This window comes from Triturus cristatus, chromosome 9 (assembly GCF_964204655.1).
Source record: "Triturus cristatus chromosome 9, aTriCri1.1, whole genome shotgun sequence".
In the NCBI taxonomy this organism is placed as follows: Eukaryota; Metazoa; Chordata; class Amphibia; order Caudata; family Salamandridae; genus Triturus; species Triturus cristatus.
Genome location: NC_140592.1, coordinates 386992074 through 387007265, shown reverse-complemented (window position 1 = coordinate 387007265; position 15192 = coordinate 386992074).

The following is a 15192-nucleotide window of genomic DNA, read 5'->3' as shown; positions in this document are numbered from 1 at the left end:
GTCACATTGAGGCTTTAAAAAGTAGTTATTCAACATGAGGCACGTTCCAAATGACATTTTGAATCAATTTTTATACAGTCCAAAAAATCCATTTTCTGATGAAAAACGATGACCCGTGACCTGTCGAAATTTCTCCAGATGGTCAGAAATGTAAATTTTTTAATGTTTAATTTTTTGACTGCAAATAACTATTCCATGTAAATTATCACTTTTGGAACAAAAATAAGTGTGTTTAAGTCACTTTAATGACTGAAATTGGTCGAAATAGAAGCTTCTGAATAGGAGAAAAAGTCTGTAATAATGGCAATTTTGGTCACATTGAGGCTTTAAAAAGTAGTTATTCAACATGAGGCACATTCCAAATGACATTTTGAATCAATTTTTCTACAGTCCAAAAAATCAATTTTCTGATGAAAAACGATGACCCGTGACCTGTCGAAATTTCTCCAGATTGTCAGAAATGGAAATTTTTTAATGTTTAATTTTTTGACTGCAAATGACTATTCCGTGTAAATTATCAATTTTGGAACAAAAAAAAGTGTGTTTAGAGTCACTTTAATGCCTGAAATTGGTCGAAATAGAAGCTTCTGAATAGGAGAAAAGGTCTATAATAATGGCAATTTTGGTCACATTGAGGCTTTAAAAAGAAGTTATTCAACATGAGGCACATTCCATATGACATTTTGAATTAATTTTTCTACAGTCCAAAAAATCAATTTTCTGATGAAAAAAGATGACCGTGACCTGTCGAAATTTCTCCAGATGGTCAGAAATGGAAATTTTTCAATGTTTAATTTTTTGACTGAAAATGACTATTCCATGTAAATAATCACTTTTGGAACAAAAATAAGTGTGTTTAAGTCACTTTAATGCCTGAAATTGGTCAAAATAGAAGCTTCTGAATAGGAGAAAAAGTCTGTAATAATGGCAATTTTGGTCACATTGAGGCTTTAAAAAGTAGTTATTCAACATGAGGCACATTCCAAATGACATTTTGAATCAATTTTTCTACAGTCCAAAAAATCCATTTTCTGATGAAAAACGATGACCCGTGACCTGTCGAAATTTCTCCAGATGGTCAGAAATGTACATTTTTTAATGTTTAATTTTTTGACTGCAAATAACTATTCCATGTAAATTATCACTTTTGGAACAAAAATAAGTGTGCTTAGAGTCACTTTAATGCCTGAATATGGTCGAAATAGAAGCTTCTGAATAGGAGAAAAGGTCTATAATAATGGCAATTTTGGTCACATTGAGGCTTTAAAAAGAAGTTATTCAACATGAGGCACATTCCATATGACATTTTGAATCAATTTTTCTACAGTCCAAAAAGTCAATTTTCTGATGAAAAAAGATGACCGTGACCTGTCGAAATTTCTCCAGATGGTCAGAAATGGAAATTTTTCAATGTTTAATTTTTTGACTGAAAATGACTATTCCATGTAAATAATCACTTTTGGAACAAAAATAAGTGTGTTTAAGTCACTTTAATGCCTGAAATTGGTCAAAATAGAAGCTTCTGAATAGGAGAAAAAGTCTGTAATAATGGCAATTTTGGTCACATTGAGGCTTTAAAAAGTAGTTATTCAACATGAGGCACATTCCAAATGACATTTTGAGTAAATTTTTCTACAGTCCAAAAAATCCATTTTCTGATGAAAAACGACGACCCGTGACCTGTCGAAATTTCTCCAGATGGTCAGAAATGGAAATTTTTAAATGTTTAATTTTTTGACTGAAAATGACTATTCCATGTAAATAATCACTTTTGGAACAAAAATAAGTGTGTTTAAGTCACTTTAATGCCTGAAATTGGTCGAAATAGAAGCTTCTGAATAGGAGAAAAAGTCTGTAATAATGGCAATTTTGGTCACATTGAGGCTTTAAAAAGTAGTTATTCAACATGAGGCACATTCCAAATGACATTTTGAATCAATTTTTCTACAGTCCAAAAAATCCATTTTCTGATGAAAAACGATGACCCGTGACCTGTCGAAATTTCTCCAGATGGTCAGAAATGGACATTTTTTAATGTTTAATTTTTTGACTGCAAATCGCTATTCCGTGTAAATTATCCCTTTTGGAACAAAAATAAGTGTGCTTAGAGTCACTTTAATGCCTGAATATGGTCGAAATAGAAGCTTCTGAATAGGAGAAAAAGTCTGTAATAATGGCAATTTTGGTCACATTGAGGCTTTAAAAATTAGTTATTAAACATGAGGCACATTCCAAATGATATTTTGAGTAAATTTTTCTACAGTCCAAAAAATCAATTTTCTGATGAAAAACGACGACCCGTGACCTGTCGAAATTTATCCAGATGGTCGGAAATGGAAATTTTTTCAATGTTTAAGTTTTTTGACTGAAAATGACTATTCCATGTAAATGATCACTTTTGGAACAAAAATAAGTGTGTTTAAGTCACTTTAATGACTGAAATTGGTCGAAATAGAAGCTTCTGAATAGGAGAAAAAGTCTGTAATAATGGCAATTTTGGTCACATTGAGGCTTTAAAAAGTAGTTATTCAACATGAGGCACATTCCAAATGACATTTTGAATCAATTTTTCTACAGTCCAAAAAAATCAATTTTCTGATGAAAAAAGATGACCGTGACCTGTCGAAATTTCTCCAGATGGTCAGAAATGGAAATTTTTCAATGTTTAATTTTTTGACTGAAAATGACTATTCCATGTAAATAATCACTTTTGGAACAAAAATAAGTGTGTTTAAGTCACTTTAATGCCTGAAATTGGTCAAAATAGAAGCTTCTGAATAGGAGAAAAAGTCTGTAATAATGGCAATTTTGGTCACATTGAGGCTTTAAAAAGTAGTTATTCAACATGAGGCACATTCCAAATGACATTTTGAATCAATTTTTCTACAGTCCAAAAAATCCATTTTCTGATGAAAAACGATGACCCGTGACCTGTCGAAATTTCTCCAGATGGTCAGAAATGTACATTTTTTAATGTTTAATTTTTTGACTGCAAATAACTATTCCATGTAAATTATCTCTTTTGGAACAAAAATAAGTGTGCTTAGAGTCACTTTAATGCCTGAAATTGGTCGAAATAGAAGCTTCTGAATAGGAGAAAAAGTCTATAAATGGCAATTTTGGTCACATAGAGGCTTTAAAAGAAGTTATTCAACATGAGGCACATTCCAAATGACATTTTGAATCAATTTTTCTACAGTCCAAAAAATCAATTTTCTGATGAAAAACGATGACCCGTGACCTGTCGAAATTTCTCCAGATCGTCAGAAATGGAAATTTTTTAATGTTTAATTTTTTGACTGTAAATGACTATTCCATGTAAATTATCACTTTTGGAACAAAAGTAAGTGTGCTTAGAGTCACTTTAATGCCTGAAATTGGTCGAAATAGAAGCTTCTGAATAGGAGAAAAAGTCTGTAATAATGGCAATTTTGGTCACATTGAGGCTTTAAAAATTAGTTATTCAACATGAGGCACAATCCAAATGATATTTTGAGTCAATTTTTCTACAGTCCAAAAAATCAATTTTCTGATGAAAAACGATGACCCGTGACCTGTCGAAATTTCTCAAGATGGTCAGAAATGGACATTTTTTAATGTTTAATTTTTTGACTGCAAATGACTATTCCGTGTAAATTATCACTTTTGGAACAAAAATAAGTGTGCTTAGAGTCACTTTAATGCCTGAATATGGTCGAAATAGAAGCTTCTGAATAGGAGAAAAGGTCTATAATAATGGCAATTTTGGTCACATTGAGGCTTTAAAAAGAAGTTATTCAACATGAGGCACATTCCATATGACATTTTGAATCAATTTTTCTACAGTCCAAAAAGTCAATTTTCTGATGAAAAAAGATGACCGTGACCTGTCGAAATTTCTCCAGATGGTCAGCAATGGAAATTTTTCAATGTTTAATTTTTGACTGAAAATGACTATTCCATGTAAATAATCACTTTTGGAACAAAAATAAGTGTGTTTAAGTCACTTTAATGCCTGAAATTGGTCAAAATAGAAGCTTCTGAATAGGAGAAAAAGTCTGTAATAATGGCAATTTTGGTCACATTGAGGCTTTAAAAAGTAGTTATTCAACATGAGGCACATTCCAAATGACATTTTGAGTAAATTTTTCTACAGTCCAAAAAATCCATTTTCTGATGAAAAACGACGACCCGTGACCTGTCGAAATTTCTCCAGATGGTCAGAAATGGAAATTTTTCAATGTTTAATTTTTTCACTGAAAATGACTATTCCATGTAAATAATCACTTTTGGAACAAAAATAAGTGTGTTTAAGTCACTTTAATGCCTGAAATTGGTCGAAATAGAAGCTTCTGAATAGGAGAAAAAGTCTATAATAATGGCAATTTTGGTCACATTGAGGCTTTAAAAAGAAGTTATTCAACATGAGGCACATTCCAAATGACATTTTGAATCAATTTTTCTACAGTCCAAAAAATCAATTTTCTGATGAAAACGATGACCCGTGACCTGTCGAAATTTCTCCAGATCGTCAGAAATGGAAATTTTTTAATGTTTAATTTTTTGACTGTAAATGACTATTCCATGTAAATTATCACTTTTGGAACAAAAGTAAGTGTGTTTAGAGTCACTTTAATGCCTGAAATTGGTCGAAATAGAAGCTTCTGAATAGGAGAAAAAGTCTGTAATAATGGCAATTTTGGTCACATTGAGGCTTTAAAAAGTAGTTATTCAACATGAGGCACATTCCAAATGACATTTTGAATCAATTTTTCTACAGTCCAAAAAATCCATTTTCTGATGAAAAACGATGACCCGTGACCTGTCGAAATTTCTCCAGATGGTCAGAAATGGACATTTTTTAATGTTTAATTTTTTGACTGCAAATCGCTATTCCGTGTAAATTATCCCTTTTGGAACAAAAATAAGTGTGCTTAGAGTCACTTTAATGCCTGAATATGGTCGAAATAGAAGCTTCTGAATAGGAGAAAAAGTCTGTAATAATGGCAATTTTGGTCACATTGAGGCTTTAAAAATTAGTTATTAAACATGAGGCACATTCCAAATGATATTTTGAGTAAATTTTTCTACAGTCCAAAAAATCAATTTTCTGATGAAAAACGACGACCCGTGACCTGTCGAAATTTATCCAGATGGTCAGAAATGGAAATTTTTTCAATGTTTAAGTTTTTTGACTGAAAATGACTATTCCATGTAAATGATCACTTTTGGAACAAAAATAAGTGTGTTTAAGTCACTTTAATGACTGAAATTGGTCGAAATAGAAGCTTCTGAATAGGAGAAAAAGTCTGTAATAATGGCAATTTTGGTCACATTGAGGCTTTAAAAAGTAGTTATTCAACATGAGGCACATTCCAAATGACATTTTGAATCAATTTTTCTACAGTCCAAAAAATCAATTTTCTGATGAAAAACGATGACCCGTGACCTGTCGAAATTTCTCCAGATTGTCAGAAATGGAAATTTTTTAATGTTTAATTTTTTGACTGCAAATGACTATTCCGTGTAAATTATCAATTTTGGAACAAAAAAAAGTGTGTTTAGAGTCACTTTAATGCCTGAAATTGGTCGAAATAGAAGCTTCTGAATAGGAGAAAAAGTCTATAATAATGGCAATTTTGGTCACATTGAGGCTTTAAAAAGAAGTTATTCAACATGAGGCACATTCCATATGACATTTTGAATTAATTTTTCTACAGTCCAAAAAATCAATTTTCTGATGAAAAAAGATGACCGTGACCTGTCGAAATTTCTCCAGATGGTCAGAAATGGAAATTTTTCAATGTTTAATTTTTTGACTGAAAATGACTATTCCATGTAAATAATCACTTTTGGAACAAAAATAAGTGTGTTTAAGTCACTTTAATGCCTGAAATTGGTCAAAATAGAAGCTTCTGAATAGGAGAAAAAGTCTGTAATAATGGCAATTTTGGTCACATTGAGGCTTTAAAAAGTAGTTATTCAACATGAGGCACATTCCAAATGACATTTTGAATCAATTTTTCTACAGTCCAAAAAATCCATTTTCTGATGAAAAACGATGACCCGTGACCTGTCGAAATTTCTCCAGATGGTCAGAAATGTACATTTTTTAATGTTTAATTTTTTGACTGCAAATAACTATTCCATGTACATTATCTCTTTTGGAACAAAAATAAGTGTGCTTAGAGTCACTTTAATGCCTGAAATTGGTCGAAATAGAAGCTTCTGAATAGGAGAAAAAGTCTATAATAATGGCAATTTTGGTCACATAGAGGCTTTAAAAGAAGTTATTCAACATGAGGCACATTCCAAATGACATTTTGAATCAATTTTTCTACAGTCCAAAAAATCAATTTTCTGATGAAAAACGATGACCCGTGACCTGTCGAAATTTCTCCAGATCGTCCGAAATGGAAATTTTTTAATGTTTAATTTTTTGACTGTAAATGACTATTCCATGTAAATTATCACTTTTGGAACAAAAGTAAGTGTGCTTAGAGTCACTTTAATGCCTGAAATTGGTCGAAATAGAAGCTTCTGAATAGGAGAAAAAGTCTGTAATAATGGCAATTTTGGTCACATTGAGGCTTTAAAAATTAGTTATTCAACATGAGGCACAATCCAAATGATATTTTGAGTCAATTTTTCTACAGTCCAAAAAATCAATTTTCTGATGAAAAACGATGACCCGTGACCTGTCGAAATTTCTCAAGATGGTCAGAAATGGACATTTTTTAATGTTTAATTTTTTGACTGCAAATGACTATTCCGTGTAAATTATCACTTTTGGAACAAAAATAAGTGTGCTTAGAGTCACTTTAATGCCTGAATATGGTCGAAATAGAAGCTTCTGAATAGGAGAAAAGGTCTATAATAATGGCAATTTTGGTCACATTGAGGCTTTAAAAAGAAGTTATTCAACATGAGGCACATTCCATATGACATTTTGAATCAATTTTTCTACAGTCCAAAAAGTCAATTTTCTGATGAAAAAAGATGACCGTGACCTGTCGAAATTTCTCCAGATGGTCAGAAATGGAAATTTTTCAATGTTTAATTTTTTGACTGAAAATGACTATTCCATGTAAATAATCACTTTTGGAACAAAAATAAGTGTGTTTAAGTCACTTTAATGCCTGAAATTGGTCAAAATAGAAGCTTCTGAATAGGAGAAAAAGTCTGTAATAATGGCAATTTTGGTCACATTGAGGCTTTAAAAAGTAGTTATTCAACATGAGGCACATTCCAAATGACATTTTGAGTAAATTTTTCTACAGTCCAAAAAATCCATTTTCTGATGAAAAACGACGACCCGTGACCTGTCGAAATTTCTCCAGATGGTCAGAAATGGAAATTTTTCAATGTTTAATTTTTTCACTGAAAATGACTATTCCATGTAAATAATCACTTTTGGAACAAAAATAAGTGTGTTTAAGTCACTTTAATGCCTGAAATTGGTCGAAATAGAAGCTTCTGAATAGGAGAAAAAGTCTATAATAATGGCAATTTTGGTCACATTGAGGCTTTAAAAAGAAGTTATTCAACATGAGGCACATTCCAAATGACATTTTGAATCAATTTTTCTACAGTCCAAAAAATCAATTTTCTGATGAAAACGATGACCCGTGACCTGTCGAAATTTCTCCAGATCGTCAGAAATGGAAATTTTTTAATGTTTAATTTTTTGACTGTAAATGACTATTCCATGTAAATTATCACTTTTGGAACAAAAGTAAGTGTGTTTAGAGTCACTTTAATGCCTGAAATTGGTCGAAATAGAAGCTTCTGAATAGGAGAAAAAGTCTGTAATAATGGCAATTTTGGTCACATTGAGGCTTTAAAAAGTAGTTATTCAACATGAGGCACATTCCAAATGACATTTTGAATCAATTTTTCTACAGTCCAAAAAATCCATTTTCTGATGAAAAACGATGACCCGTGACCTGTCGAAATTTCTCCAGATGGTCAGAAATGGACATTTTTTAATGTTTAATTTTTTGACTGCAAATCGCTATTCCGTGTAAATTATCCCTTTTGGAACAAAAATAAGTGTGCTTAGAGTCACTTTAATGCCTGAATATGGTCGAAATAGAAGCTTCTGAATAGGAGAAAAAGTCTGTAATAATGGCAATTTTGGTCACATTGAGGCTTTAAAAATTAGTTATTAAACATGAGGCACATTCCAAATGATATTTTGAGTAAATTTTTCTACAGTCCAAAAAATCAATTTTCTGATGAAAAACGACGACCCGTGACCTGTCGAAATTTATCCAGATGGTCAGAAATGGAAATTTTTTCAATGTTTAAGTTTTTTGACTGAAAATGACTATTCCATGTAAATGATCACTTTTGGAACAAAAATAAGTGTGTTTAAGTCACTTTAATGACTGAAATTGGTCGAAATAGAAGCTTCTGAATAGGAGAAAAAGTCTGTAATAATGGCAATTTTGGTCACATTGAGGCTTTAAAAAGTAGTTATTCAACATGAGGCACATTCCAAATGACATTTTGAATCAATTTTTCTACAGTCCAAAAAATCAATTTTCTGATGAAAAACGATGACCCGTGACCTGTCGAAATTTCTCCAGATTGTCAGAAATGGAAATTTTTTAATGTTTAATTTTTTGACTGCAAATGACTATTCCGTGTAAATTATCAATTTTGGAACAAAAAAAAGTGTGTTTAGAGTCACTTTAATGCCTGAAATTGGTCGAAATAGAAGCTTCTGAATAGGAGAAAAGGTCTATAATAATGGCAATTTTGGTCACATTGAGGCTTTAAAAAGAAGTTATTCAACATGAGGCACATTCCATATGACATTTTGAATTAATTTTTCTACAGTCCAAAAAAATCAATTTTCTGATGAAAAAAGATGACCGTGACCTGTCGAAATTTCTCCAGATGGTCAGAAATGGAAATTTTTCAATGTTTAATTTTTTGACTGAAAATGACTATTCCATGTAAATAATCACTTTTGGAACAAAAATAAGTGTGTTTAAGTCACTTTAATGCCTGAAATTGGTCAAAATAGAAGCTTCTGAATAGGAGAAAAAGTCTGTAATAATGGCAATTTTGGTCACATTGAGGCTTTAAAAAGTAGTTATTCAACATGAGGCACATTCCAAATGACATTTTGAATCAATTTTTCTACAGTCCAAAAAATCCATTTTCTGATGAAAAACGATGACCCGTGACCTGTCGAAATTTCTCCAGATGGTCAGAAATGTAAATTTTTTAATGTTTAATTTTTTGACTGCAAATAACTATTCCATGTACATTATCTCTTTTGGAACAAAAATAAGTGTGCTTAGAGTCACTTTAATGCCTGAAATTGGTCGAAATAGAAGCTTCTGAATAGGAGAAAAAGTCTATAATAATGGCAATTTTGGTCACATAGAGGCTTTAAAAGAAGTTATTCAACATGAGGCACATTCCAAATGACATTTTGAATCAATTTTTCTACAGTCCAAAAAATCAATTTTCTGATGAAAAACGATGACCCGTGACCTGTCGAAATTTCTCCAGATCGTCCGAAATGGAAATTTTTTAATGTTTAATTTTTTGACTGTAAATGACTATTCCATGTAAATTATCACTTTTGGAACAAAAGTAAGTGTGCTTAGAGTCACTTTAATGCCTGAAATTGGTCGAAATAGAAGCTTCTGAATAGGAGAAAAAGTCTGTAATAATGGCAATTTTGGTCACATTGAGGCTTTAAAAATTAGTTATTCAACATGAGGCACAATCCAAATGATATTTTGAGTCAATTTTTCTACAGTCCAAAAAATCAATTTTCTGATGAAAAACGATGACCCGTGACCTGTCGAAATTTCTCAAGATGGTCAGAAATGGACATTTTTTAATGTTTAATTTTTTGACTGCAAATGACTATTCCGTGTAAATTATCACTTTTGGAACAAAAATAAGTGTGCTTAAAGTCACTTTAATGCCTGAATATGGTCGAAATAGAAGCTTCTGAATAGGAGAAAAGGTCTATAATAATGGCAATTTTGGTCACATTGAGGCTTTAAAAAGAAGTTATTCAACATGAGGCACATTCCATATGACATTTTGAATCAATTTTTCTACAGTCCAAAAAGTCAATTTTCTGATGAAAAAAGATGACCGTGACCTGTCGAAATTTCTCCAGATGGTCAGAAATGGAAATTTTTAAATGTTTAATTTTTTGACTGAAAATGACTATTCCATGTAAATAATCACTTTTGGAACAAAAATAAGTGTGTTTAAGTCACTTTAATGCCTGAAATTGGTCAAAATAGAAGCTTCTGAATAGGAGAAAAAGTCTGTAATAATGGCAATTTTGGTCACATTGAGGCTTTAAAAAGTAGTTATTCAACATGAGGCACATTCCAAATGACATTTTGAGTACATTTTTCTACAGTCCAAAAAATCCATTTTCTGATGAAAAACGACGACCCGTGACCTGTCGAAATTTCTCCAGATGGTCAGAAATGGAAATTTTTAAATGTTTAATTTTTTGACTGAAAATGACTATTCCATGTAAATAATCACTTTTGGAACAAAAATAAGTGTGTTTAAGTCACTTTAATGCCTGAAATTGGTCGAAATAGAAGCTTCTGAATAGGAGAAAAAGTCTGTAATAATGGCAATTTTGGTCACATTGAGGCTTTAAAAAGTAGTTATTCAACATGAGGCACATTCCAAATGACATTTTGAATCAATTTTTCTACAGTCCAAAAAATCCATTTTCTGATGAAAAACGATGACCCGTGACCTGTCGAAATTTCTCCAGATGGTCAGAAATGGACATTTTTTAATGTTTAATTTTTTGACTGCAAATCGCTATTCCGTGTAAATGATCCCTTTTGGAACAAAAATAAGTGTGCTTAGAGTCACTTTAATGCCTGAATATGGTCGAAATAGAAGCTTCTGAATAGGAGAAAAAGTCTGTAATAATGGCAATTTTGGTCACATTGAGGCTTTAAAAATTAGTTATTAAACATGAGGCACATTCCAAATGATATTTTGAGTAAATTTTTCTACAGTCCAAAAAATCAATTTTCTGATGAAAAACGACGACCCGTGACCTGTCGAAATTTATCCAGATGGTCGGAAATGGAAATTTTTTCAATGTTTAAGTTTTTTGACTGAAAATGACTATTCCATGTAAATGATCACTTTTGGAACAAAAATAAGTGTGTTTAAGTCACTTTAATGACTGAAATTGGTCGAAATAGAAGCTTCTGAATAGGAGAAAAAGTCTGTAATAATGGCAATTTTGGTCACATTGAGGCTTTAAAAAGTAGTTATTCAACATGAGGCACATTCCAAATGACATTTTGAATCAATTTTTCTACAGTCCAAAAAATCAATTTTCTGATGAAAAACGATGACCCGTGACCTGTCGAAATTTCTCCAGATTGTCAGAAATGGAAATTTTTTAATGTTTAATTTTTTGACTGCAAATGACTATTCCGTGTAAATTATCAATTTTGGAACAAAAAAAAGTGTGTTTAGAGTCACTTTAATGCCTGAAATTGGTCGAAATAGAAGCTTCTGAATAGGAGAAAAGGTCTATAATAATGGCAATTTTGGTCACATTGAGGCTTTAAAAAGAAGTTATTCAACATGAGGCACATTCCATATGACATTTTGAATTAATTTTTCTACAGTCCAAAAAAATCAATTTTCTGATGAAAAAAGATGACCGTGACCTGTCGAAATTTCTCCAGATGGTCAGAAATGGAAATTTTTCAATGTTTAATTTTTTGACTGAAAATGACTATTCCATGTAAATAATCACTTTTGGAACAAAAATAAGTGTGTTTAAGTCACTTTAATGCCTGAAATTGGTCAAAATAGAAGCTTCTGAATAGGAGAAAAAGTCTGTAATAATGGCAATTTTGGTCACATTGAGGCTTTAAAAAGTAGTTATTCAACATGAGGCACATTCCAAATGACATTTTGAATCAATTTTTCTACAGTCCAAAAAATCCATTTTCTGATGAAAAACGATGACCCGTGACCTGTCGAAATTTCTCCAGATGGTCAGAAATGTACATTTTTTAATGTTTAATTTTTTGACTGCAAATAACTATTCCATGTAAATTATCTCTTTTGGAACAAAAATAAGTGTGCTTAGAGTCACTTTAATGCCTGAATATGGTCGAAATAGAAGCTTCTGAATAGGAGAAAAGGTCTATAATAATGGCAATTTTGGTCACATAGAGGCTTTAAAAGAAGTTATTCAACATGAGGCACATTCCAAATGACATTTTGAATCAATTTTTCTACAGTCCAAAAAATCAATTTTCTGATGAAAAACGATGACCCGTGACCTGTCGAAATTTCTCCAGATCGTCAGAAATGGAAATTTTTTAATGTTTAATTTTTTGACTGTAAATGACTATTCCATGTAAATTATCACTTTGGGAACAAAAGTAAGTGTGCTTAGAGTCACTTTAATGCCTGAAATTGGTCGAAATAGAAGCTTCTGAATAGGAGAAAAAGTCTGTAATAATGGCAATTTTGGTCACATTGAGGCTTTAAAAATTAGTTATTCAACATGAGGCACAATCCAAATGATATTTTAAGTCAATTTTTCTACAGTCCAAAAAATCAATTTTCTGATGAAAAACGATGACCCGTGACCTGTCGAAATTTCTCAAGATGGTCAGAAATGGACATTTTTTAATGTTTAATTTTTTGACTGCAAATGACTATTCCGTGTAAATTATCACTTTTGGAACAAAAATAAGTGTGCTTAGAGTCACTTTAATGCCTGAATATGGTCGAAATAGAAGCTTCTGAATAGGAGAAAAGGTCTATAATAATGGCAATTTTGGTCACATTGAGGCTTTAAAAAGAAGTTATTCAACATGAGGCACATTCCATATGACATTTTGAATCAATTTTTCTACAGTCCAAAAAGTCAATTTTCTGATGAAAAAAGATGACCGTGACCTGTCGAAATTTCTCCAGATGGTCAGAAATGGAAATTTTTCAATGTTTAATTTTTTGACTGAAAATGACTATTCCATGTAAATAATCACTTTTGGAACAAAAATAAGTGTGTTTAAGTCACTTTAATGCCTGAAATTGGTCAATATAGAAGCTTCTGAATAGGAGAAAAAGTCTGTAATAATGGCAATTTTGGTCACATTGAGGCTTTAAAAAGTAGTTATTCAACATGAGGCACATTCCAAATGACATTTTGAATAAATTTTTCTACAGTCCAAAAAATCCATTTTCTGATGAAAAACGATGACCCGTGACCTGTCGAAATTTCTCCAGATCGTCAGAAATGGAAATTTTTTAATGTTTAATTTTTTGACTGCAAATAACTATTCCATGTAAATTATCACTTTTCGAACAAAAATAAGTGTGCTTAGAGTCACTTTAATGCCTGAAATTGGTCGAAATAGAAGCTTCTGAATAGGAGAAAAAGTCTATAATAATGGCAATTTTGGTCACATTGAGGCTTTAAAAAGAAGTTATTCAACATGAGGCACATTCCAAATGACATTTTGAATCAATTTTTCTACAGTCCAAAAAATCAATTTTCTGATGAAAAACGATGACCCGTGACCTGTCGAAATTTCTCCAGATCGTCAGAAATGGAAATTTTTTAATGTTTAATTTTTTGACTGTAAATGACTATTCCATGTAAATTATCACTTTTGGAACAAAAGTAAGTGTGCTTAGAGTCACTTTAATGCCTGAAATTGGTCGAAATAGAAGCTTCTGAATAGGAGAAAAAGTCTGTAATAATGGCAATTTTGGTCACATTGAGGCTTTAAAAATTAGTTATTCAACATGAGGCACATTCCAAATGACATTTTGAATCAATTTTTCTACAGTCCAAAAAATCAATTTTCTGATGAAAACGATGACCCGTGACCTGTCGAAATTTCTCCAGATCGTCAGAAATGGAAATTTTTTAATGTTTAATTTTTTGACTGTAAATGACTATTCCATGTAAATTATCACTTTTGGAACAAAAGTAAGTGTGTTTAGAGTCACTTTAATGCCTGAAATTGGTCGAAATAGAAGCTTCTGAATAGGAGAAAAAGTCTGTAATAATGGCAATTTTGGTCACATTGAGGCTTTAAAAATTAGTTATTCAACATGAGGCACAATCCAAATGATATTTTGAGTCAATTTTTCTACAGTCCAAAAAATCAATTTTCTGATGAAAAACGATGACCCGTGACCTGTCGAAATTTCTCCAGATGGTCAGAAATGGAAATTTTTAAATGTTTAATTTTTTGACTGAAAATGACTATTCCATGTAAATAATCACTTTTGGAACAAAAATAAGTGTGTTTAAGTCACTTTAATGCCTGAAATTGGTCGAAATAGAAGCATCTGAATAAGAGAAAAAGTCTGTAATAATGGCAATTTTGGTCACATTGAGGCTTTAAAAAGAAGTTATTCAACATGAGGCACATTCCAAATGACATTTTGAATCAATTTTTCTACAGTCCAAAAAATCAATTTTCTGATGAAAAATGATGACCCGTGACCTGTCGAAATTTCTCCAGATGGTCAGAAATGGACATTTTTTAATGTTTAATTTTTTGACTGCAAATGACTATTCCGTGTAAATTATCACTTTTGGAACAAAAGTAAGTGTGCTTAGAGTCACTTTAATGCCTGAAATTGGTCGAAATAGAAGCTTCTGAATAGGAGAAAAAGTCTGTAATAATGGCAATTTTGGTCACATTGAGGCTTTAAAAATTAGTTATTCAACATGAGGCACAATCCAAATGATATTTTGAGTCAATTTTTCTACAGTCCAAAAAATCAATTTTCTGATGAAAAACGATGACCCGTGACCTGTCGAAATTTCTCCAGATGGTCAGAAATGGAATTTTTTAAATGTTTAATTTTTTGACTGAAAATGACTATTCCATGTAAATAATCACTTTTGGAACAAAAATAAGTGTGTTTAAGTCACTTTAATGACTGAAATTGGTCGAAATAGAAGCTTCTGAATAGGAGAAAAAGTCTGTAATAATGGCAATTTTGGTCACATTGAGGCTTTAAAAAGTAGTTATTCAACATGAGGCACATTCCAAATGACATTTTGAATCAATTTTTCTACAGTCCAAAAAATCAATTTTCTGATGAAAAACGATGACCCGTGACCTGTCGAAATTTCTCCAGATTGTCAGAAATGGAAATTTTTTAATGTTTAATTTTTTGACTGCAAATGACTATTCCGTG